Here is a 27,565-nt window from a genome sequence, read left to right on the forward strand (position 1 = left end):
TCAATTCTTGGACCAATTAGCTAGGATGTGTGTATGTTCACAGTTTGGCAGCACAACATCCATTGCTTGAGTCAGTCCCTACACATTAAGTAAATATCAGTAAGATTTATGAAAAAATAGAAGTATAATATACACAAAGATAGAACTGTAAAGAAGACAAATAATACATAATACTAACCTTCTGCATGTCTGCTATAAATGTGAAATTTGTCCCATCTCTAAGTTCAAAGTCATCCCTCAACAATCTCATAAACCAAGTCAAAGTAAACTTGTTCTCAACTTCTACCACTGCCCAAGCTAGTGGCAGCATCTGGTTGTTTCTATCCTTACACACAACAACAAGCAACTGTCCCTTACAAACACTTTAAGAAGCAGCCATCCAAACCAATGCAAGGCCTACACCCAGCCTTGAAGGCCTTCTTCAATGCATCAAGACAGATGTAGAATGAATTTTTTACGGAGGGGTGAAATGAAATGAAAGGAAAAGGGAAAATGGAAAAGGGAAAATGGTTTTGGTAAATATTTAATTGTGTATTAGGTAAAACATGATTAAGTTAATTAATTAAATTAACAGACTAATAATCGTTTAATACTTCATTTAATTACGTGGCATCATCTGAGGGTGAGTGTTTGCAACACACTATATAATTCTTGGGAGAGGGCTTAAAAGGGCGTTAAAAAAAAATCAGTCTGAACAAGTATAGGGTGTTACCGTAAAAGTTGAAGATGGAAACTTATTTATGAGGACAAGTAGTGCATCCTTAATTTAACTTTAAACCTTTGAGCAACCATTAGCAGCAGTAAATAGTTTTACGTTTTTGGTAGTTGGTAGTGAATTGAATTAGTAGTATTTTTCTCCAACTGCATTTATGGCTTAGACCACTGTCGGCACCTAGTAAACTGACTCTCATTTCAACCTTTCCAAACAAACAATGTGGTTGCAATGGCGGTGTTTGGACTCTCCCCCTTCACATTCACTCACTGTACGTGCCAAATTTCCCATTTCGAAACTCAAAAGTATCTGTTTAATGGGCCTCTCTTTCAGAGTTCAGCAAGGAGGAAATTGAATTCTCTAGCTACTGATTTGCCTCTCCCTCCTCCTTCTCCGCTGCAGTAAAGCTCTTATTAGCGCAATCCTTGTTCTCTTAAGAGCCAAAGGCGAAAGTAAGTCATTTCAACGTTATTCTATTCCCCCCTTTGAATGAGTATTTTCTTTTCAACTTTTGGATGCGCAAATTTGCACAAATGTAGGTTGTAGGACTGGCAAGATCGATGAACATCAAATGTTGTAGAAAAGTTGAAGGATTAAATGATGCGGTGGACATAGTTGGAAGACGGCGCCAACACGGTGAATATCTCAACAGGAGCAGCTATCCTTGCTGCAGCTTGTGGTGCTAAATTTGCTAAGGTTGGACTAACAACTTACTTGGGAGTTGGTTAATTTCACTTGTTATGAGCCCTTAAGGCTGTTCTATATATGCAGCAAGGAAATAGGTCAATGCCTTCTGCTTGTGGAAGTGCTGATGTTTTTCGGAAGCCCTTGGAGTGACCATTGACGTGAGTGCATGAAAATACTTTTTCACGCCTACTCTTTACACCAACCAAACAATTTAAACTTGGAAAAAGTGAGAATACATAATACTTAACCATTAAAAGTTTCTTGTATGTATTTATTCCTACAAGTGCAAAGGTGATTCACTTTATTAAATACGTAGTACACTTCAAATATGAATCTTTAAAGGAACTGAGGTGGGTATTCATTACCACTATGCTTTTAGACTATGTATGTGTTGCCTGGTTTATGTGACACTTTTAAGTTTTAAGGATATTTGAGGACTTCAAGCTGAGTAGCTTTATGATAATTTCATGCTTCAAAAAAGCTATCCTAATTAGAAAGAAAAGTTTGACTTGGTATTGTCAAGGGCCTAATAGTTATGTCTGGTTATGGAAATAGGGGGTCAAGAAATGCGTGGAAGAAGTTGGGACAGGTTTCTATATTAGGGAAAAATAGATCGCCACGTGAGTCTATTAAATGGCGACATATGTCAGCAAAGTTATAAGAAAAGTGAAGAATGACATGTAAATGTGACATGTGAAATACCTTCGGGACCGAGCATACTCATACCGTTCCTGTTAGTCTCGGAACTGACCATCATAGAATAGCTCTGGATCAGTTACGGGAGAATAACTCATAATTACAAATGAGGAAAGAATTAATTAATCCCAGATTACATGAGATTTACCATCATTATGCCATCAGTTACAAATCAATTTTGTAACGTACAATAAATGCAATAAATGGTTGTAACGGTCAGAACAAGGCAATCAATTACAAGATTGACTCAACATGCACGAGATTGACTCAACAGGCACGGGATTGACTCATCAATTATGGAATTAAGTCATTAACTCATCAGTTACGAAATTAACTCATCAGTTACGAAATTAACTCATCAGTTACGGAATTCCAGCATTTATACACCTGTTACAAGTCCTCCAAAAGTAACAGATGGATTGAGTAAATGCTCATAATGGACCCATAATTCAAGGAGAATGGTTACTTAGATTTAGCCCTATAAATAGACACATTTTATCACCATTGTGGTCATCTAATTTTCTTCTCTACAGTTCTATAGATTGTAATTCATAGCATCTTGCTCCCAAGTTAGCTATAGTTCGGACCTTCGAGCTCTGTTCGGCTCATCATCCTATCAAAGATCATTCAATAAGAATTATTTCTTTGCTTTATTTTTATTATATTATATGTCATTGAATTTATTTTTCACTTCTCTATCACGTTGTGTTAACGAAAATTTATATCTTTCGGATCGAATCAGTTGCTTGTGGCCCGTCATATAAAGTTTATTACTTTGACCTTAAAAATTATTTTTTGGGTTAAACAGTTTGGTTCCGTTTCTGGGAACTCAAGCAAATTTGCTATTCATCCAAAGATACTAACAATTTTTGTTAATATTAGCTTGGTTTCAGTTTAAACCTTCGTCATGGACGAAATTTGCCAATCAACACAGTTGAGGACAACCAAGTTTGAGATGACTTTACCATGCAAAATAAAAATTGAAGAATAGCCATGATAATGATAGTTAAGCAACAAACAAAGAAAAATTGAGAATGTACATCGGTATATTGGTACTACAACTATTAGTACCGGAATTGATTATAACGAATCTGTGCAAAATAGTTCCGGAACAGGAGGTTCAGATACATCAGGTAATTTTAATTTGCAAAATTTAATTCTAACTTTACAGAAACAAATCAAGAAACATAACGAGCGGATAGAACACCTCTGGGAATTCCCAACTATCCCACGAGAATGATATGCATAACTGTTACAGCACCGAGCTTCAAATAGAGGAAGGCATGCAGATTCAATTGAAAGTTAAAAATAGGCTCGAAGGCCAAATGAAGGTGGTTCTTGGGTGATCCGAATCTAAAATCAATCTAAAAAACAGGTCCGAGCAAAGAGATAGGGAATTTCCTTCACGGGCTTAAAAAGATCCGGACCTTCCCGAACATGTAAGGAATCACCTTGCTAAATTACAAAATTTCACAGGAGAAGAATGAAGGTTAAGGAAAAGCATGGGTAAAACACCCACGGGATTGCTGACTGAGATACCGCACCTGACAATTTTAAAAGAAAAGATAAGCGTGGGAAGGATAATTAAAGACCACGAGGAAGGAAGGTTCATTAATAGCCACGGACAATTAGATAAATATTTTTAGAAACAATCATTGAACCGAAAGAATCAGAAGCCATGAGCTCAAATGCTGAAGAACTAGAAACTATTATTAACTTCCCAAATAGGAAGTTTTACGTTGGTCGAGACTCGACACCGAATTTAAAGGTAATTTGATTGAATTTTCTACATGCTAACATAACAAGTATACCACCGGAGGTAATAGTTTATATGCTCAATATTGACCCGCGGTATAATCCGGTCAAGCAAAAGAAGAAACTCGAGTCAAATAATAAAAGATAAAATTACAAAACTTATGTCACACCCCTTTTATATCCCCCCAAAGATAATGTATGTTATGGATTGTGGGTTAAAGAGTTTTTTTAATTAAAGTGACAAGCTTGAGTAGGGATTATTTTATTTACAGAGTCTCCACTTGGAATTGAATTTTCGGTGTCCCAAGTCATCTTTTATTTGAATCCCTAGTCAAAGGAAGGGTTGATTCTTTTATTATTGGTCTGCGAAAATAAAGTTCGGATCGGGGAGAAGGTGTAAGGCATTCTCCGAGTCCCGTGGTTCTAGCATGGTCGCTTTTATTGACTTATACTTGACTTGAATTAATTTTGGACAAATTATGTTTTATATGATTTTTAAGTTTTTTCTATGTCCGCTTTTATTGCGTGATTGTTAGAATTACTAAAGAATGATTTGGAGAATATTACGTTGTCATGACCACGCTACGCAAGCGAATGCGTGATCGAAAACAAAATTAATTAATTTATCATAATCGCGCCTCACAGGCGAATTCGGAATCATGACAATCAAATAATTATAGTACTTTTCAGAAATTACTACATTTGTGATTAAGGAAATTAGTTTTAGCAAATTATTAAATGCCACTATCGCGTTACGCAAGCGAACCCACGATTAGAACAAGAGATTAATTAAATTAAAAAATAATTAAGCTATGAAGATTATAGAATTAATTTATTAAATATTAAACACCACGCTACCCAAGCGAGTCTGTGAATATAAAAGTTAAAGTGCGCCTACTAGTTACCTAGCGATATTGTTAATTATTTTTTCTAAACTAATTTTGAGATTATTGTAAAGGTATGATGTATGGAATTTATTGTGGACGAAGTGTATTACGTAGCTATCTAAAATACAAGTCATTAATGGGCTAAAAGGCATTTTGGAGTTATTAGCAACTATGGATCAAACGGTGAGCTAGTCAATGAGTAAAATTCAAGCCCAATACAACCTGTTCCACTTATTGATTCAAATCAGCCTAAACTCATTACCTATTAAAAGTCAAAAGCCCAGGACCCACTTCAATTTTGTAAGACTCCCATAAATATCACATTGAATCCTCATTCCCTAATTCTAATAAAATCCTATTCAACTGATCAGTTTAGCAAATAACTTGAAACATACGAATTAACTCTAAGCCACAATTGTTATACTAAATTGCAGTTGCAAAGCTAACGAGAGAAACTGAAAATCAGCATAACATCACAACAATTCTCAAACTAAGAACGAATCACCACATAAATATATAAATAGTGCGCAAGTAATATAAGCTCAGCAACATTAAACATCAAGCCATGCAAGAAATAAAGATCTAAAGTAGAAATAGACCTTGAGCTTAGCAATTTCAGACTTGCAATATATAGAGATCCTTTATAAAAGTTGGAATAACAGCTACTACAACACGTGATAGATCCGCAATGGAAGACCTCGTCGGAACCACGAACGGATTCTCGTCATGAACTCAAACCCAACTCAACCCAATTGCACGCTGCTTTGAGGAAGAACTACGATAGTTTTAAAGGGGGTTTTCGCTGTATTTTCCAACTGGGTTTTAACAAAGAAAAGGGACTGTTTTGGGTGGTGTTTCACTGGTGTTTGTACAGCTAAAGCAGTAGCGACGAACTAGTGAAATTACATCTATTTCGGGGTGAGTTTGGGATAATTTTATGACTGATTTTCAGTGACTCATGGAGGTTTAGTGAGGAGGAAAAATAATATCACCCAAAGAAGAAGAAACAGTGAGTGGAGGCCCCCCCTTAAGTTCTAGGTTTTCTCCTTATATAGAATGTGTGAGAAGGAAGTTTGGGACCCGATTTTTTTTTTTGGTGACTTTTGTAACGTGGTGCAGGTGGAGTTTATTATGGAGGGATAAGGTGGGGGGTCCACATTTTAAAAAGTAAAAAGAATCTTTTTCCTTATAAATCTACTTTTCTTGTTTTCTGCTTTTTGCTTCAAACGTCTCTCTTCTTTAATTTTTTTTTAAATAAATTTTTTTTCTATATAAGAATAAACTAAAATAACTTGCTATAATAGGAAATATATTAAACAAAGGCCAAGTGACTCTTTGTTTTTGATTTTTAATTTTCTCAAATAAAACCTATAAAAGGTAAAACAAAAACTAAAATATATAAAGATTAAACTTAAAACTATTTAAATACTAAAAGTGATGAGAAATTTAAATATGGTAAAAAATTAGATACTCACAGCATGCCCCTCTTTTCTTGAAAACATGAAGAGTTTTCAGGCAAAGCCAATGTGAGCCATGTGACTAATTTTGACTAAACCATTATTTAAAGATTAAGGAAAATAAACAAAAAGGAAAGAGTGCAACCGAGTCCTGGTTGTGGACTGCGTACATATCCTAGGTTAGGAATCATGTCGCGTATAGTTCAAGGAAAAGGATAGAATGTTGAGTTGGAGAGTCGAGTGAGGTTCCGTCGAGACTCCGGTCTGTAGTCCTATTATTACATCAAAATCAAAAGAAACTAAACAAGCCTATAAGTTATGAGTTACAAGATTCATATCTATAAGTCTTCTAAAACTTGATCTTGAGTCTTGACTGGTTCTTCACGCAGACTCTGATCTGAACCTTGATGCTCGCTAGCTGCAGGTGCTAGTTCATTCTTCTACGGCCTCTTCTGATGAAGAGGAAAAATGCAATGGTCGTGACTTCAGTCATGTCTTGAGCAGTTCACATCTTTTCATCCGCTTATGCAATCTTGATTCACTTCTTTTTGTTTTCTTTTCTTTATTCTGGATTGAGAATTATTCTTTTTTTTTTTTGTCATCTTGAGCCCTGTGCCTCGAGGCAAAACCTGCTCAGACACCAAAACAAACAAACGAACGGAATTTTTCTGCCCTAGTTTTTACTAAAAAAATTTCGTGAGTTATTGTAAAAAAATTCTAAACTACTTTTTTATTAAAAGTACTAAAGTGTCGGGAATGGTGTACCCAGGGAAAACACGATAATGATTTTTTTTGGAATGGTGTATCCTTTATTGTCAAAAAGATGTCTCAACTAAGGATTAGTATACCTTATGTTGGAAAAATATGGTCAGGAATGGTATACCCTATATTGGCAATGATATTAGGGAGTGGTGTACCTTGCATTTAAGATCAAATCAACTAGGGAGTGGTGTACCCTATGTTGGAAAACACAGCTAGGGATTGGTATACCATATACTTGTAAGGAGATCAGGGAGTGGTGTACCCTGTATTTAAGCTCATATCAACTAGGGAGTGAAGACCCTATGTTGGAAAACATAGCTAGGTTGGTACCCTGTAGTACTAAAAAGAATGTAGACATGGGATGACGTCCTGTATTACTGAAAGGAAATGTAACCACGGATGACACCCTATATTATGGAAAAGAAATGTAACCAGGGGTTGGTGCCCTGTATTACTGAAATGGAAAAGTAATTCTACCCGGAATATGAGCTAGATTCCCCTAGGTAAAAAGTTTCTACTTGGGTTAAGCTATGAAAAATAGCCTAGGCGAAGAGTACTTCTAGTTGGTACCCTGTATTACTGATAAAATGCTGAATTCCCTAGGCAAAAAAGTTCTACCCGAGTTAAGATACGAAAATCAAGTCTGGGCGAAAAGTACTTCTACCCGGAAATATGAGCTGAATCCCCCTAAGCACAAAGGTTCTACCTAGGTTAAGCTACGTAAAACAACGTGAGCGAAGAGTACTTCTACTCGAAACTATGAGCTGGATCCCCCTAGGCAAAATTGTTCTACATGAGTTAAGTTACAAAAACAAGCATGGGCGAGAAGTACTTCTACCCAGAAATATGATCTAGATCCCCCTAAGCAAAAATGGTTCCACCTGAGTTAAAGCAACATAAAACAAGCCTAGGCGAAGAGTACTTCTACCCAAAAATATGAGCTGGATCCCCCTAGGTGAAAAGGTTCTACCTGGGTTAACCAACGTAAAACAACATGGGCGAGAAGTACTTCTACCCGAAAATATGATCTAGACCCCCTAGGCAAAAACAGTTCTACCTGAGTTAAAGCTATGCAAAATAAGCCTGGGCGAAGAACACTTCTACCCGGAAATATGAGCTCGATCCCCCTAGGTGAAAAGGTTCTACCTGGGTTAAGCAACGTAAAACAACCTGAGCGAAGAGTACTTTGCCCGAAAATAGGAGCTAGATCCCCCTAGGTGAAACGGTTCTACCTGAATTAAGCAACCTGATCGAAGAGTACTTCTACTCGGAACTATGAGCTGGATCCCCCTAGGCGAAAAAGTTCTACCCGAGTTAAGCTATGAAAAATAGCTTGGGCGAAAAGTACTTCTACCCAGAACTATGAGCTGGATCCCCCTAGGCGAAAAAGTTCTACCTGGGTTAAGCTAATAAAAAAAATCCTAAGCGAAGAGTACTTCTACCCGGAACTATGAGCTGGATCCCCCTAGGCGAAAAGGTTCTACCTGGGTTAATCTACGTGAAACAACCTGAGCAAAGAGTACTTCTACCCGGAACTATGAGCTGGATCCCCCTAGGCGAAAAGGTTCTACCTGGGTTAAGCTACGTAAAACATCCTGAGCGAAGAGTACTTCTACCCAGAACTATGAGCTGGATCCCCCTAGACGAAAAGGTTCTACTTGGGTTAAGCTATATGAAACAACCTGAGCGAAGAGTACTTCTACCCGGAACTATGATCTGGATCCCCCTAGGAAAAAAGGCTCTACCTGGGTTAAGCTACGTAAAACAGCCTGGGCGAAGAGTACTTCTACCCGAAACTGTGAGCTGGATCCCCCTAGGCGAAAAGGTTCTACCTGGGTTAAGCTACGTGAAATAACCTGAGCGAAGGGTACTTCTACTCGGAACTATGAGCTGGATCCCCCTAGGCGAAAATATTCTACCTGGGTTAAGCCACAAAAATGATCTATATGAACAATAGTGATGCATGCTTAAAATAAAAGAAAATGGAGATTTTGTGGAAACATACCTTTGGTGACATCCGTCCTTTAAGAATTGCCATTCTGCACTGCTTTGTTTCTGCTTCAAAACAAAGAAACATTGTGAGTTTTAAAAGTGGTGGTCGGTGTGTGGCCTTGATGTCTTTGGCAGCTTGGCTTTGTGTCCATTTTCTTTTGATGACGATTTCAACCTACCACTAGATGTTTCCTGAATACCACATGCATTTCTGGCCCCGAAGAGCCTTTGTCTTTTCAAACTTTTACATGATGGTTGGTCGCATGGGACTTCACCTTTTCAACTTTATTTTTCCTTTGTGGCATTTCACTTTCGACTTCTTTCCTCCAAAACTTTCAATTTCAGAGAATTGGGGAACCTTTGGCTTTTCAAACTTTGCCAAAACGATTCGCCACTTGGGACTTAACATTTTCAACTTCATTTTCCCCCTGTAGGCACTTTTAATTTGATTTCCTCCTTTCGAGAATTTTTGATTTCAAAGAATCAGCCACTATGGCTAGTTGGGTTTGACTTGATGCCCTTGCCGAGGTTGGGTGCCTTTTCAATGTATCCATTCGCTTCAAACGAGAGCCCTGTAATCGGTCTTACCATCCTTTCTTTGCCATTTATTTTTGACACGAAGTTATACTGAAAGGGATTCAAAGAAAACAATAATGGAATGGAGAATTAAAAAAATGGTGTCCCTTTCGGGGAACAGAAATTAAAGAAGGACTTATCTGGGAGTACGTGCGGACTTCAATGAACATGACATGCCTTTTGGACTGGATGCCTGATCTGTGTAAACCGTCCGACTCTCAGTAATTCAAACACAACTATTGCCTTAAAACCGAGAAACCTTGCCCAGGACTGTATCGATGCCAATGGCTGTGAAGATCTTATTTTCGATCAGTAGTGCTCTTTGCGGATTTTCACTAGCTGACCTCTCTCATTTCTCTTCTCACCATTGCCTTATAGTACCCTTTGCGATTTTTCACTAACAAAACTCTCTCACTTGGTTGTATCAGATCCAAGTAACTGTATCCTCCAATTCTTGAACATTCTCGTTGATTGATCGGAAGAACTTGAAAAGGATTTGGGTAAAAAACATTTGGATTGAATTACAACCTTGGAACCTTTAAGGCGAAACCATCGCCGAATCATTATAACATCTGCCCCATTTTTTTTTTTTTTTTGGAAATATTAATTTTTATTTTGGTGTGATTGAACCCTAGAGAGAGACTGCCTATGTATCCTTTCGGAATCAAGTCGAATGTAGTTCAAGTAACATGAACTGTTTTGATTTTTGTTTTGTTTTCTTTTTCTTCTGTTTTCTCTTTTTTTTTGGTCTTCTTTGTTTTGTTTTTCTTCTCTTTTTTCTTAATAGCGTCTTCAGGTTCCAAAGAGGGAAATCAAAGAAAGGTAACCACTCAAAAGGGTTAGCAAAAGGGTTAATGATATTTGGATAGCGAAAATGAAAGCCTTCGTCATCCCAATCAAAGAACATTAATGCCACATAGAGGGTCAAACATAGTATCTTTTGACTGCATCCGCGTTCACAGTTGTTTCAGGGATATTTCCTTGATGCTTCCCAGGTACAACGCTCTCTTTAGCAGTACTCTCGTTACAATGTATGGACCTTTACAATTTGGAGCCAATTTTCTTTTAGCTTCTTCATGAGGTGGGAGGATACGTCTCAGAATGAGTTGTCCTATTTCAAATTTCCTGGGCCTCACTTTCTTGTTATAGACACGGGACATTCTTTGTTGGTACAACTGCCCGTGGCAAACTGTGGCCAATCGTTTTTCATCAATCAGTGTCAATTATTCCAATCGGTTCTGGACTCAATCTTTATCCTCAATCTCGACTTCAACAATGATCCGAAGAGAGGGAATCTCAACTTCATTCCAATTTTCTATTTCTTACAAGTCCTGTCTTCAAAACATTATGTTTCTTGATTCATTATTTCGGGATCTAACAACATTTTAGGATTTAGGCATGAAATCCGCAAGCATGTCATGTCATGTCATTAAAATCTGCATTAACAGAACTGAAAAGAGAATAAGAAAGGTGACAAGATTAAGAAAAGAGACATTTCTCGACAATGAAATATTAATTTTATTTTATTTTATTTTATTTTATTTTTAATTTTTAAAGAGAGAGAAGGGTTTACATCAGAAAGTAAAGAAATGGAGTAAAACATCTGGATTACACTCTAAAATAATTCAGACACAGAAAAAATAGCAAGACCGGTTACCGAGACTCCCATCTGACAAAGAACCTTTTAGGGTTGGCGCCTGTTTTTAGGTTTCTCTTCTGTCGCGACAATCGCTACTGTGGATTTCAATGCTGGATCATCAATTCTTCAACTGCCATTTTGAGGGTCCAACAGTCCTCTATATCATGTCACATTGCTTAGAGTGATATTCACATCTAGCATCAGCTTGGTGCGAGGGGGACTCGAGGTTTGGCTGGTTCGGGGTCACTGGCTGCAACAGACCTAGCCTGATTAGCCTTTGGAACAAGCTCGAGTATGATTCACCAATAGGGGTAAACTGATTCCTTCTGGAAGGCACTCCTGGGCGAGGAATATTTTGTTGGATCTTGGTATGGATGGGCATTTCTGGGAGGTGGAGCTCGGTTTTATGGATAATGTTGTGGTTGTGGGTAAGGTTGCACGTTCATCAACGCATAGGGAGGCAGTTCCTCGGCATAAGCAGCATGCTGATGGGGATAATAGTGTGGTGGGACCTTAGGAAGCATATATGATTGGTTGAATGACCTGCAGGCCCCACTCAAGCTTGAAACCATCCTGGCTTCCTATTTTCTCCCGTTTATGTTCATCAAACCCCCTCAAAACCATTCTGAACGGCCTGTGATGTGGCCTTAAAGGCAGCATGACTCAAGATTCGGCCCGTTTTAAAACTATTTTCAACCATCTCCCTAATTTTGATAGCCTCTGCGAATGGATTACTCATAACGGACATCATGTTCTGGAAGTAGGCCGCCTCTTAGACCTGCAGGAAGACTGTAACCATTTCTGCTTCATCCATTGGAGGCTTTACCCTGACAACTTGCTCGCACCATTTGACGGCATATCTACTGAAACTTTCCGCGGTTGTCTTTTCCAAATTGGACAAAGAGCTCTCTTTTTTGGATTTTTTCACTCTTGCTTTTTTTTTTTTCGCTCTTTGTTATTTTTTTGTCACTCTTTTCTTTCTTCTCTTTTATTTTTTTTTACTCAGTTTATTTGATGACATATAATCGAATTCGATGGGGATTGCCTACGTATCATGACGCCATATGAATCAGATCTTGCACAGTTCGGAAAAATCTGGAATGGAGTAAATAAACTAACTCTTTTTTTTTTTACTTTTTTATAACACTCAGACCATGAAAGCGTTTAGAAAAAGAATATATATTTTTGGATTCCGTTTTTTTTGGAATTTTTGAAAGAAAGGCTTTTAAAGAGGAAAGAAAATATTTTTGATTTTGATTTTCTTTTTTGGATTTTTGATTTTCGTTTTTTGAATTTTTGGGAAAAAAGACTTCTAAAAAAAGGTAGAAAATATTTTTTTTGGATTTTGATTTGATTTGTTTTCTTTTTTCGAATGAAAGACTTCTACAAAGAAAAATATTTTGGGTTAAATTTATTTATTTATTTATATTTGTTTGGGATTTTCTATGAAAAGATTCCTAAAGAAGGAATTAAAGAAAAATATTTTTGGATTTTTTAAAAATTGGGGCCGGAATCGATGAGGTTTGCCTACGTATCTCACATTCGGTGAGAATCAGACCCGCGTATTTCGGTAAAAACCGACTATGTTCTCTTTTGATTTATGAAAATTAATCCTTAAAATCATAAAACTAGACCACATCGTCCCCTTATTTTATTTTTTTATTTTAATTTGTTTTTCTTTTAACGGACATTTGTATAGAAATCGGAGAATTTCTCTCTTGCTTATTCAACTGATTTATCTTAAAGCCGGTCAACATGCAAGCCTCCAAATTAATACAACAGATAGCACATAACATAAACATATTGGTCTCAACAAGGTTCCTGTCCTAAAACAGAACTCGGTCCGGCCCCTGTGTTGAGCGCTGCTAAGTCAAATGCACATGATGCAAATAAAACAAACCTATTATGGATATCCGCATGAGATTTGTTCTTCTAGGTTTAAATTCTGGTGGAGAAGGTGTCTAGACTGGCTTATTCGAGCGGACAACTCGAGCCGAGGAGGGTCAGCATACCGGTAGCATTGCTTTCCGGCTTAGCTGGTGGTGCTCCCCGCCTAAAATATATGTGACTTAAATCCTTCATAGGGTGACAAGCTCCTCGGCTATCTCAAAGAAAGCGGGCTATGTCAAGCGAATACCCAAATTAATTTCAAGAAGACTTAGAGGGGTACGTGAGAAGACAATTTATATGTATAATTCAACAATATCAAAACGGTAAAAAGCAGGGAAGTAGCACATTAGGCACCAATAAATCGCAATATATACAAAATTAATAAAGACAAATAAAAGTCAATATGTACAAGCTCGAATTCTGGTTGAGTTCCCCAGCAGAGTCGCCAGAGCTGTTACACCCCTTTAATACCCCCCAAAGATAATGTATGTTATGGATTGTGGGTTAAAGAGTTTTTCTAATTAAAGTGACAAGCTTGAGTAGGGATTATTTTATTTACAGAGTCGCCACTTGAAATTAATTTTTCGGTGTCCCAAGTCACCTTTTATTTGAATCCCTAGTCAAAGGAAGGGTTGACTCTTTTATTATTGGTTTGCAAAAATAAAGTTCGGATAAGAAATTCTGTTGACCGGGGAGAAGGTATAAGGCATTCCCCGAGTCCCGTGATTCTAGCACGGTCGCTTTTATTGACTTATACTTGGCTTGAATTAATTTTGGACAAATTATATTTTATATAATTTTCAAGTTTTTCCTATATCCGCTTGTAATGCGTGATTGTTAGAATTACTAAAGAATGATTTGGAGAATATTACGTTGTCATGACCACACTACGCAAGCGAATACGTGATCGAAAATGAAATTAATTAATTTATCATAATCGCGCCTCGCAGGCGAATCCGGAATCATGACAATCAAATAATTATAGTACTTTTCAGAAATTACTACATTTGTGATTAAGGAAATTAGTTTTAAGAAATTATTAAATGCCACTATCGCGTTACGCAAGCGAATCCGTGATTAGAACAAGAGATTAATTAAATTAGAAAATAATTAAGCTATGAATCTTATAGAATTAATTTATTAAATATTAAATACCACGCTACGCAAGCGAGTCCGTGAATATAAAAGTTAAAGTGCGCCTATTAGTTGCCTAGCGATATTGTTAATTATTTTTCCTAAACTAATTTTGAGATTATTGTAAAAGTATGAGGTATGGAATTTATTGTGGAAGAAGTGTATTACTTAGCTATCTAAAATATAAGTCATTAACGGGCTAAAATATATTTTGGAGTTATTAGCAACTATGGATCAAATGGCGAGCTAGTCAATGAGTAAAATTCAAGCCCAATATAACCTGGTCCACTTATTGGTTCAAATCAGCCTAAACTCAATACCTATTAAAAGTCAAAAGCCAGGACCCACTTCAATTTTGTAAGACTCCCATAAATATCACATTGAATCTTCATTCCCTAATTCTAATAAAATTATATTCAACTGATCAGTTTAGCAAATAACTTGAAACATATGAATTAACTCTAAGCCACAATTGTTATACTAAATTGCAGTTGCAAAGCTAACGAGAGAAACTGAAAAACAGCATAACATCACAACAATTCTCAAACTAAGAACGAATTACCACATAAATATATAAACAGTGCTCAAGTAATATAATCTCAGCAACATTAAACATCAAGCCATGCACGAAATAAAGATCTAAAGTAGAAATGGACCTTGAGCTTAGCAATTTTAGACTTGCACGCTGGTGGAATAACAGTCAATTTTAGATCTAAACATCAGCAATTTTATAAAAGTTGGAATAACAGCTACTACAACACGTGATAGATCCGCGATGGAAGACCTCGTCGGAACCACGAACGGATTCTCGTCATGAACTCAAACCCAACTCAACCCAATTGCACGCTGCTTTGAGGAAGAACTATGATGGTTTTAAAGGGGTTTTTCGGTGCATTTTCCAACTGGGTTTTAATAGAGAAAATGGACTATTTTGGATGATGTTTCGCTGGTGGTTGTACAGCTAAAGCAGTAGCGGCGAACTAGTAGAATTACATCTGTTTCGGGGTGGGTTTGGGATAATTTTATGACTGATTTTCAGTGACTCATAGAGTTTTAGTGAGGAGGAAAAATAATATCACCTAAGGAAGAAGAAGCAGTGAGTGGCGGCCCTCCTTAAGTTCTAGGTTTTCTCCCTATATAGAATGTGTGAAAAAGAAGCTTGGGGCCCGATTTTCTTTTTTTTTTTTGGTGACTTTTGTAATATGGTACAGATGGAGTTTATTATAGAGGGATAAGGTGGGGGTCCACATTTTAAAAAGTGAAAAGAATCTTTTTCCTTATAAATCTACTTTTCTTGTTTTCTGCTTTTTGCTTCAAACGTCTCTCTTCTTTAATTTTTTTTTTAAAATATTTTTTTTCTATTTATAATAATAAGCTAAGATAACTTGATATAATAGGAAATATATTAAACAAAGTCGAAGTGACTCTTTTATTTTTGGTTTTTAATTTTCTCAAAGAAAACCTATAAAAGGTGAAACAAAAACTAAAGTATATAAAGATTAAACTTAAACTATTTAAATACTAAAAGTGATGAGAAATTCAAATATGGTCAAAAATTAGATGCTCACAACTTCGAAAGGTCAATTTAGTCCATAAAGTCGAATCATCCGGACTCGCTAGCTAACATCAGCCTATCATTACTTTCAAAATTCCGAGGAGAAAGATGGTTGCTAGTACACCAAATTATCCCGGAGGTCTCGGTAAATGAAATCTTAATTCATGAAAATAAATGTACACAATCTCCTATCTATTGTAAAATAATCTTAGGCACGAAAACTGCATATCTATGTTGGCATTGATAGCAAATACCCTCAATTTAAGGCTTTATTTTGAATGTCATCCAATTCCCGTAGTCACTATATTTTCATTATGCAATATTTTGCCTAAGCATGAACTGTCAGGAAGGCTGGCTAAACGGGTAGTCGAACTTAGTGAATATGATACTTATCAGCCGCGTACAGCTATAAAATCACAAGTTTAGAAGATTTCATGGTTAATCTTAGCTCGAACATATTACCCGAAACTGAAAAGGAAGTACATGTTATTTTCGGGATAATTCTCACGATCTAGACCTTCTACACAATTAGGTCCACAAGTGTTAAAAATTTCAGGTTTGGGGCAATGCTTAATTCTATCGGGAAAGTAATTAGACTAGTCATAAAATTTATTTTATTACTAACAACAAAGCCTAGTATGAAGCATATGTTACAGGGCTTGAATTAGTTTGGGGACTTAGAGCAAAAATATTGATTTAACGATTGATTCTTAACTCGTGATCAAATCCAAGAAAACTATGCAACCTGAGAAAACCGAGTCAGATGTACTAGTCTCAGATCTACTGCTGATATCACATATTGCGAAAGAAATACTGATTCCGGATCAAACAGTCTCGGGATCGAGTCATCCCTTATTTGGGAGATCCCTGATCTATCATCAATTAAAATGAAAATGAGGTAAGCCCGGCTAACATAATTTGAAATTGGCACAATAAATTTATTGATTACTTGAAGAATGAGACTTTTCTCAAAGACAAGCACTCTCTCAATAACTCTGAGTGCGTCTCATCCCGTATTGCCATATTTAAGGAGAATATTCAAGGGTACCAAAGCTAAGGACCCAGACAAATAGAATATCTGATGCGAGAAATTTATAAAGAGAGCAGTGAAAATTACTCCGATAATAATGCTTTAATTCTAAAAATCATAAAAGTCAGTATGACTAGCTCAAACCAAGATATGACATGATCCTTGACAATATTTTGGAACCTCTGTAGTTCCCGACCAGAGTAAAAAATATTTAATAAAAAGAGCTCTGATACCGCCCCTATATTGGAACTGGACCATTTGAAAGTCCATCAACATCAGAACTTGCTATCCTACTAGGGACTATTAAACTGATGACTGTCAAATTATGATTCCAGTGTTTTGAGTTCTCATACCTCAAAACTAGAACACTAGAGGGATTACTTATACTTGAAGATTAGTCAATTTGACCTGACATAATAAGAAGTGATACAAACAGTCAATTGCATTGGGAGATTGAATTCCAAATAGTATTCCGACATTATTTACCACCATCTCAACTCAGTTAGTTGTCTTGCTCATATCAAGCAAGTCACGATCCAAAATTACGTGACCGACACCCGACACACCACCCGACCCGAGCGAACCAAACCATGTGATGCACCCAAATCATATGCATGAAAACTAATTTAACTATGGAAGCTTCTTGAAAATTATATACATTTTCAAGTTAAATGATAAAATATTTTTCAATTTCAATATCACACATGACGCCTTCCATGATAATAATAATGAGACTAAGTAAAATAAATATATTTTCATGTATGTCGTGTACAACCCCATTACTATAACTTTTTACAACTATCTATGGAGCCTCTAAAGAATAGAATTAATTACTTGGGCTAATACCCAACTAGAATAAATTAAGAAAATAACATGATAGCTACCACAAAATAGGAGTGGTGCCTCACCATATATCTCAGGAAGAGAGTCATTATAGCCCTGATCGCATGCCACATATCCTACCTCATCTTGAAATATGTAAAGTAAGCGGGACCCTGGAGGGGGCTCCCTAGGGGCTGAGTACACCACAACGGTACTCAATAAGTGTCATACACTCTCTTTAACTTAAGTTCTTGGGATAAACTTTATTAAAAATAATGCATCAATATTTAATATAAAACAGTAACAAATTTTATCCATTCATGATCCTTGTAATTTTAAATAAAAGGCAAGTGAAATATAACTCACAATGTAAATATTTTAAAACATTTATATCAACCCAAGATTTTGGATAAAATCATACAAAATCATTCAATGTGTTTAAGTCATTAAAATTACTTTAGACTCCTTAGGCCTAAACATAAGAAAATCATCCTTATCTTTCACCGGGAGTACTATACCATCACCGAAATAAGAATGTCAACTAGGTTATGTACCTAGAGGTAAGTATCATATATCCTACTTGCTCAGGTCGTCTCATCGTAGTGCCGTACGAATCGACTCAGCCATGCTAATAATAGCACAAAATAGTACCCTCTCGAGAGAGAGCACTCTCCCGCAGTCTATACCATAAAGTGGTCGTCTACGCCTACACCGGCACGTGTAGTTTCATGACGACGAACACAATATATCCGAAATCAATCTAGGTGAATACAAGTAACTCCCAAAATATTTGATACTTCCAAAATTAGATTCACAACATAGTAGCCTCAAAGGGCCTATTTTTATCAAATCATAGCATTAATAAAAAATATAAGCCATTTGAACAAAATTTAAATAAACAACCTTTTTACATGTTAAAGCCTTTAGCAATTTAACATCAATCTTTAAAAGATACTACAAATGCTATTCTGCTTATCAATTTCCAAAAGGAATACTTTTCATGAAAACTTATTTTTAGCACTTAAATATGTATACTCTTGTCAATACAAAAGTTTTGATAGTTTGCCAACAAGATTAAAAATAAAATTTTATAAAGCAACATGACACTACATATGCAACATAATATTTTTGTACATGGAGACATCTATACTTGTTTGTACTCACAAGCACGAAAGCACATTTACAAACAATTTAAGTATTAACTCGAAACATGCTTTTAGAGAAAGTCCCTCAAGAAGAGTAGGTTTTAGTCAACTTACCTCTTTTTCGCTTTATTAACATTCACAATCTTTCAATCCTTTTCCATCATTCCAATGTTGATTAAAATACTCAAATATCACCAACAAGTAGATATCTACAATTAGATATCCTAATTACATCAAAATATGACTTAAAATATTTATCAATAACCATTTATGGCTCATAAGTTGGCTACAAGCCCCCAACAACTCAAATCGCCGAATAGAGTCATATGCTAGTCCATTCAACTTTATTCTTATATTTTAATACCCATTCGAAGTCATTAATGATACTACATCAATTGTTTAATGCTACCAAGTTACTATTCATCGTCTTCCATAGTCAACACTTACAAAATGTACAATTCAGGTGATTAGTTAGTTGATCACCTCCAACTTTTGCTAACAAATAATTCCATAGGTTCATTATATTCATCAATTTCATCCCCAAGATTACTATTCAGCTTCTCTCTTATTTTCTCAAAAGTACTATTCATGCCATGAACTAGAGTTTTATAATTCATTTTTTCAACCATTAAAACTTGTAACAAATGCTTCAAATACCTCTAACTACTCATAATAAACGAGTTTGAAGCATTGGAATTACCTCTAGTAGATCAATCTTGGCAAATCAAAACTTTGGTGATTTTTGTGTTCTTGAGGATTTGATGATGAAATCTAGTATTTGGATGCAAGAATGATATTAGAACTCATGTATATTGAGTAAGAATCAACCAAAAATATCATTAACAACTTACCTTAGTTGGTTGGACTTGATTTGAGCTTAAAATCACCCCTTCGCCTCAAGAACCCTAACCCCCAATACTAAAAATACTCTCCTCCCTCGATTTTGTACTTATAAGCCCAGATTTCTGGGTTTCGGACGCGGTCCCGGATGCTTCGCATCCCCAGTTCACTCCTCTTCGAAGCTCGGATGCGGACTCGGACGCTATGGCAGCACTTCACTGCCAGCCTTCGGTAATTTGATCATAACTTCTTGTATGAATGTCCAAATGACAAACGGTTTGAAGCGTTAGAAACTAGACTCGAAGACATTTCATTTGATATGTTGTACCCCCCACAAACTCCTAATATATATCTAGGTATACTCATCCAAAGTTAGGTCTTGTGTGTACTCATTTGGAACTTTAGTCTATCTGTAATTTCTAACTTGACTTGGACTCAGGGCTATCCTTAGACCCCACATCACTTATAATATGCCTCGTACACTTATTATCATATTCAATTAATATCCATCATATTAATAGTCCTCGTCTGTACATAAAATAATATAATTAGCACACATCAACTTTCTTAATAGAGTTTAAGCACTTCAAAATTTTCTGGGATACTACAAAGCATAAACACTTCAAATAGTGTTGAACCAATTCTTTAAAAATATATGTATTACATATACAAAAAAAAGACCGAGAACTCCATGTCAGAGTCAAGAATCCCACAATAAAAAAAAAGAGAGTTTTATATCCAAGTCAAAATAAATATACGCAAATATGTCACCAGAATAAAGTTCACTTTGAACAAATACGTGACTTATATTCGGTCCAACAACGACCATCTAAGTTAAATATATAAGCCTTTCTTAATGGCTAATTGTATTATGACTCAGATCGATTATCCCATATATATAAATGAAAATCTCAAATATTATTTCGGACATGTGGCCCTCTCTACTTGGAAGTATGTTCATATACTCCAATTTGGATTCAAAATCCAATCAGATTAAATGTCTCTTCAGGACAAATCTACTAAGATATATATATTTGTTCGGGATCAATATTCCCTCAGACTCAATATCTTACCGGGATGAATACTCCCGTAAATCTTAATAGATGTCTCTTGGGGACTAATCTACTAAGATATACATTTATTCGGGATCAATATTCCCTCAGACTCAATATCTTACCGGGATGAATACTCCCGTAAATCTTAATAGGGTCAATACTCCCATAAATTCTATCGGGATTAATACTCCCTCAGACTAAAAGTCTACTCGGATCAGTCGATCCAATTTACGCCTAAGTGAAAAGGAGACACCCTCTTCATAGCATTTAAAATATATAAAAGGGCCCTCTTTTATTTAAAAGTTAGACACCCAAAGGTGCAACTTTAAGACATCGCACATGAAATGATGCATCCAAATATATATTTTAAGTCTATAAGACTAAATATGAGCACTTGGATAAATTTTTAAAGTGCCAAGAAAAATTAGTACTCGGATAAATTCCCTAAAGAACCAAATGATAGCTAGACAAGCGTGATTACATTACTTAAATTTGCAGTACTTATATCTTTCTCAAATAAGAGATGTCTCTCTATCATCCGCCATGATAATGGAAAAATCATCTCGCTTGGAGACGAAATTGAGTAAGCTGAGGATTGGTTCGGGATTACTCTGACTATCCTCGAAAAGCTCTTTACTTCCCTTGTCAAATCTTTTCTCTGGAAGATGTGCAAGGACTCTCTCGAGATTAGTACCCATAGTACTCGTCTTCAAAAATCATCCAATCAAATGGCTAACCGTCGGATGCGTTGTTTCTCGATCGTAAAGTTAACCGGATGTATCAAATTTTTGGATTTTATCAAAATCAGAAGTAAACAATTCTTGGTTATTAACATCCTCAGTCTCTAAGGTTGTGAGGTTATAAAAGTTTCGGGTACAACTAAAAACCCAAGAGTCAAAACTCAAAGATTAAAAGTTCTGGATGAACACTAAAAATCCGAGATTAAGCTTTCTGTGGTTGTAGTACTTTTTCATCACCAACCGATTATTGACGAAAGGAACATAAGTGGCGGAGTTTTCATCTGAATCTTTAAGTTCTGCATTCTTTTTTCTTTCGCCCGATTTTTGTCCCTATTGAGTTTTGCCGGTAAGGTTGTTAATGAGGCAGAGGCGAGGGTGAAAAAGATAAAATCTTCCACTTTTCAGTCACATCACAGTGAGTAACCAAAAAGTGGGGGGACTATCTGTATTAGTGAAAAATAGACTCGTCACGTGGGTCTATTAAATGGCGACACATATCAACAAAGTTATGAGAAAAGTGAAGAATGACATGTACATGTGACATGTGAAATACCCTCGAGACCGGGCATACTCGTACCGTGCCTGTGAGTCTCGGAACTGACTATCATAGAATAGCTTCGGATTAGTTACGGGAGAATAGCTCATAATTACAAGGAAAGAATTAATTAATCCCGGATTACATGAGATTTACTATCATTATGCCATTAATTATAAATCAATTATGTAACGTACAATAAATATAATAAATGGTTGTAATGCTCAGAACAAGACAATAAATTATAAGATTGACTCAACATGCACGAGACTGACTCAACATGCACGAGATTGACTCACCAATTATGGAATTAACTCATCAGTTACGAAATTAACTCATCAGTTATGGAATTTCAGAATTTACACAGCTGTTACAAGTCCTCCAAAAGTAACGGATGGATAGAGTAAATGCTCATAATGGACATATAATTCAAGGAGAATAGTTACTTAGATTTAGCCCTTAGACACATTTTATCACCATTGTGGTCATCTAATTTTCTTCTCTACAGCTCTATACATTGTAATTTATAGCATCTTGCTCCCAAGTTAGACATAGTTTGACCCTTCAAGTTCTGTTCGGCTCATCATCCTATCAAGGATCATTCAATAAGAATTATTTCTTCTCTGCTTTATTTTTATTATATTATTTGTCATTGAATTTATTTTTCACATCTCTATCACGTTGTATTAATGGAGATTTATATCTTTCGGATCGAATCGGTAGCTTGTGGCCCGTCATATAAAATTTATTACTTTGACCTTGAAAATTATTTTTTGGGTTAAACAGTTTTATGATGTCTCCATACTACCATCCAGCAATGAAGATTGTCACACCTGTGAGGAGGAAGCTTCGAGTGAAGACGATATTTAATATCCTAGGTCCTCTTCTGAACCCTGCTTGGGTACCTTTTGCTGTTGTTGGAGTTTACAAACAAGATATTGTAAGCTTTCGTCCTTGAACTAAAGAAAAAACTGACGACTGTGTTTATGCTTTCTATGGTATGATTTTATACGGCAATGCCGCTCAAGCACATGTGTGGCCTAAGGCTAAAGTTTTATGTGAGGCCTATTATTTTTTTTAAAAAGGTTATAATATATATTTCTATTTTGAAGTCTATTGTTCTAGATTTTTGAGATGCAAAGTTGTTAGTAATATTTTTATAATTAATATTTTTTCAAATAATTTTTTTCCAACTAATATAGCCAACCCATTTAATCTTTCTTGAGACATTATTGATCTTAGCTAAGATTTTATCAATTTTAATTTTGAATAACTTCTTTCTCTTAGGCAACTGTTATAGGAACTATTAATATTTTTCTATAAGCAATATAAGCATTTGGAAAAGAAAAGTCTTTTTATTTCATTGAGTATGTCGATTAGAGTAGTCTATTCTAGTTATACTATTTTCCTTATCAAATAAATTCCAATTCACATGTTAATTATTCATACTATCCATTTTTAAGTAGGCCAAACAATTACTTTATTTACATAGCAAAAAAAAAAAAAAAATTCTTTCCTTTTATATGAGGAAGTCTACTTTTGTACTAAAAGTACAAAATATTTTTTATTAAAAAATGGGGCCTCCCAAATTTGGGGCCTAAGGCAGAAGCCTTATTATACTACAACATTAGAGCCGACACTATAGTACGGTAATAATATATAGCGTGATGGTTCTGGTGGCAAAAATCTTAAAGGTTGAACCTATCAAGTTTATGTAAATTGTCTGTGAGGTCAGCAAGATGGCCAAAGCACTACAAAGTTATGGCATGAAGAGAGCGTTAGTTGTCCATTTTGAAGGTTTAGATGAAATGAGTTCTCTTGGTAAGATTTTCTCTGTTGTATTATATGTATAAGTTTTCATTGGTTTTATCAATCACGCAGTGGGAATGGACAGGACCTGGAGCAGTCCTTGATGTTACACCTGAAAAGATAGAGAAATTTTCTTTTGACCCACGTAAGAATCTTTCTTCTCGGCTTCTAGTGTAATTATTCGTGCAGTTCTTATTCAAAGTAATGTTTGCTAGAGATCTGGTTGCAAATTCTCAAATTCGTCGTACTAATTTGTTTTGTTTGTTCGGAGACTGTATACTGTGTGTACACCTGCTAGTTCAAGTTTCAGAACGAACATAATTTGCAGAATCATTCTTTAACAAGATGGTAATTCATTACCACAAGTTATGCAAGATAATATAGAGCATTTCTTTATTTCATCATCCAGACTTCAGTCCATACCAAAATTAGTCGGAGTAGACTTGATTAATGCAAAGATATGATCCATTGAAGTTGCACTCTCTGTGGCTTTTGCACACATGTCCGTTTGATTGCTTGTGCTGTTGCTAGTACTGATTGCAGTGCAAAAGAAAACGAGGGTTCTCAGGTACACGAGCAATCTGCATCAGTTGTGGCATGTTGACTCTAGATTACTCAGTGTCAAATTCAATAGCTAAACGTTCGCGTATGTTATTGCAGTCGATTTAGGTATACCTCGCTGCACATTAGGGGACCTCCGCGGAGGAGGGCCAGAGCATAATGCTGAGGTACTAAGGAGTGTGCTTTCAGGTGAAACGGGGCCAATGGCAGATGCATTGGTAAGCCATTGTTCTCGGATCGATTCATGCTCGAACTAAGTTTGTTTTCCTTAATCGTTATTTGTGACACTATGAATTATATTTCCGTTTACCCTTTAAATTGGATAACAATTAAACTTATAATATGGTTCTAAGGACACGTGATTTCACCTAATACCAATTGATAAATGTGAGGATGGGTAATAGAAATTAACAATAAAGTAAAGCAAACCGGTATTAGAATGGAACTCAGCCCTCGAGTTTGGATACCCTCGAACTGGTTGATGCCAGAACCATTAAAGTATAACAAGCTGATGAACAATAGTATAAACGAGAAAGAGAATTATATTGCCTTTTATATCTGTCAACCATGTCGTACAAATGATTAGAACCCCCATTTATATAGTAGAGGAATCCTACTTATGGTATGATTCTAATTATAGAAGGAAATCCCATGATTAACTAATTAACCGTTTCTAATTTGATCCGTTCTGAGAGTTACGCCATGATCCTCGACTAGTCACCGAGGTTTATGCCGTGATCCTCGACCAGTCACGAATATCTCGCCTTTCTGTTATTATGCTATCTTCGATCTTGCTCGATGTCTGTCTCATTTGGCTTTGATCGCTACTAGCCTCGATCTCGACAGATACCTCGGTTCTGAACTCGGTACATAGTCCTCGTGATTTAGTCTGTTCCGTTACGAGGCCGTCCTTTGATACAATCTCCCGGTCTCGGTCAAATAGTAAAATCGGGTGGGCCCGGTTTTAACCGTATATAGATAGTCCCCTCATTTTTTGGAGTGTAATGACAAGAAATGGATTGAGCCTTCGATTTTTCTACCTCGACTTGTCATAACATCATCCTCGTGACGTAAGCGACGGAAGTGACTGAAACGTACCGTCTGTACAGTTACCAAGGCATTATATGCAGGTCAGTCGATGGTCGGCCACAGCCAATTTTGAACCGTCGTTGTGAAATCTGTAAATAGCTCCTCTCTTCACTATTTCGAACTTTTTCTTTCAAATTTCCAATCTCCAAAGCTTTTTACATCTTCTAAGTTCTTCATCTGCAAATCTACGATTTTCACTGCTAACCTCTTCTTAGAATACCAAATCTTATCATCTCCATATATTTTTAAGTTCAAATCCAAATGGCGAAAACGTCAAAAACTATTCTTTAAAAGGAAAATGCTTCTTCATCGCGGCCGGCCGGCGACAAAACACCGGTGGAGCCGCGCCCTGAGGAGTGTGTTCCCGGGGGGTGCGTCCTCAATTCCGACTTTAAGACCGATAAACCCTCATCGATTCTCGGTCGATGCGAGCCAGTGTCGAGGTATATATGCTCGATAACCGAGGGATACCTTAAGCATGTAAAGAAAGACTGCAACTGGGAGGGCAAAGAGGTAGTGATCCAGACCCCCCGAAGAGGACATCACCACCCATGTGGAAGGGTTTCTAAGTGTTTATACTTACCCTTTCACGCTGGGCCCCCTCGACCCCGTCATCGTTGATTTTTGCCGTCAATATCAAATAACCCTAGGCCAAGTCCATCCTTCCTTTTGGCGAATTGTTATTCTGCTCCAATTCTTTGTGAGCAAAGTCGAGGGGATACCTTTCACCCTCGACCACCTCATCAGGTTGTACAACCCCCGCCTATATCGAGGTAGGTTGATAAAACTCCAATGCCGGACTACCAAAGTGCTATTCTCGAGCATAGACGAGGACAAGGACCGAGGCTGGATGGGCTGGTTCGTTCGAGTGAGGACTTCCGACCTGATCCCGGCCGAGAAAATGCCATTTTCCGAGAAATGGAATATGAAGCGTAAGTACAATCCTATTGTTAGCTCTTATTTATTGTTTTGCTCCTTTGCTTCTTCTCATCGATATCCTTTTCCGTGATGTAGCGGTCGCTTGAATGTTCGGTGCAATTTCTAACCTCAAGAGCTGGGTTCGGGACCTGGCCTTGACCTCTACGTATGTCGAGCGCTCATGGCGCGATTTATCAAAGGGCTGATGGGAGGCCAAAACTCCTGGTAAGCCCCTTTTCCACGTCTTTGATGATTTTGTTAAAGCATTTCTTACTTAATTTCTTTTCATACAGGCCTTGGAAGAGATGCTGTCATAAGGCCCTTATCTGGTAAGTAGGAGACTTCGATCCCCGCACCGAAACCGGCGAAGGACAAAAAGAGGAAAAAGACCTCAACCTCCGAGGATCCAGAACCTAAGAAGAAGGCGACTCGTAAGTCGAGGAAGAACATCATCCTCCTGACCGAAAACTCTGTTCGGCGTCTAAGGGAGAAAGACGAAGAAGAGGAAGAAGCCGACTCCGAGCTGGTGGCCCGAGTGGGAATAAGCACCGAGGCCCCAAAGGTCATTGAATCGGTGAAGGCTGCAGAGACTCCGTCTCGAGATGAGGGGGTCTCGAGAAGAGACTTGGGCGAAGTTCCCGAGTCCTCGAGGATTGAAGATGCCTCCACCATAATGAGCCAACGGTGGGTACAGCTATAGGGGCTGGTCTCGAGGCCCCTCGAGATGGAGAATACGCCCCAAGTTATCCACTTGAGGCAATAGAAATTGGAGGCTCCCCGCTGCTCCCCTCGTTTTCTGAGGAGATGATTCAAGAGGCTCGGGCCTTGAAGATCCTCTCTATCGAAGGAGCCCACGGAAGGGAGGACCAATTCTATGATTACTTTACTGGGGTTGAAGATGCTACCGGCCTGAGCGACTTGGAGGTCTCGAAGAAGTACTTGGGCGGGGCATCGAGTCTTTACAATGAAGCGCAGCAAGCTCTGAATCGGGTAAGCCTTAATTCCCCTTGTTGGTATTACCCTTGTGTTCATTTCTAACTTCTTTTCTTCTTTCTGCGTAGGCCTCAGTGCTTCATCGGGAAGCATTTTCTCGGTCCCGAGCTGAACTGAGTTGGTACGAGGCCGACATTCAAAGGCTTACCGAGGAGAGGAATGCCCTCAACCTTCTCGGTGGGCAAAAAGAAGAAGAGATCAAGGACCTCCGAGCTGAGTTGGCCACGACTCACAAAGATAAGACCGAGCTGATCGAGCAGGTAATGAAAATCTTAAAAGCTCATGG

The 27,565-nt window shown here is 37.1% G+C and overlaps 1 pseudogene; it reads left to right on the forward strand.

Moving 5' to 3' along the window:
- The first annotated feature begins 506 nt into the window (after positions 1 to 506).
- LOC142169016 (anthranilate phosphoribosyltransferase, chloroplastic-like) lies at positions 507 to 26,986 on the forward strand (annotated as a pseudogene).
- Positions 26,987 to 27,565: the final 579 nt, after the last annotated feature.

This window comes from Nicotiana tabacum, chromosome 14 (genome assembly GCF_000715075.1).
Source record: "Nicotiana tabacum cultivar K326 chromosome 14, ASM71507v2, whole genome shotgun sequence".
NCBI lineage: Eukaryota > Viridiplantae > Streptophyta > Magnoliopsida > Solanales > Solanaceae > Nicotiana > Nicotiana tabacum.